Genomic DNA, 356 nt, shown 5'->3' with positions numbered 1-356 from the left:
CGTGAGTATAGATTTGCTCCTTTAAAACCAAAACTGCCACGTTTGCCCATGTGTGGAAAAAATAGGGCGCTGGTAAGCGCTCTAAATTCGCTACTAAAAACATATTTTGAAAGTAGCGAAAACCTCTATGATACACACTCGATTCTGTACTGTGGGGCGGTAGCAGCTTGTCGAGTGGCTAACGTCAGATTCTCGAATATTTAATATTATTATTATAAATGCGAAAGTAACTCTGTCTGTCTGTTACGCTTACGCCGTTACGCCTAAACCAGTAAACCGAACATTTTGATGAAATTTGGTACAGAGATAGAACATAGGCTACTTTTTATAAGGCGTTTTAATTTTGACCACCAACC

The sequence above is a fragment of the Spodoptera frugiperda genome, chromosome 23, assembly GCF_023101765.2.
Source record: "Spodoptera frugiperda isolate SF20-4 chromosome 23, AGI-APGP_CSIRO_Sfru_2.0, whole genome shotgun sequence".
Classification (NCBI taxonomy): Eukaryota; Metazoa; Arthropoda; class Insecta; order Lepidoptera; family Noctuidae; genus Spodoptera; species Spodoptera frugiperda.
Note: the sequence above shows the minus strand (reverse complement) of the source record.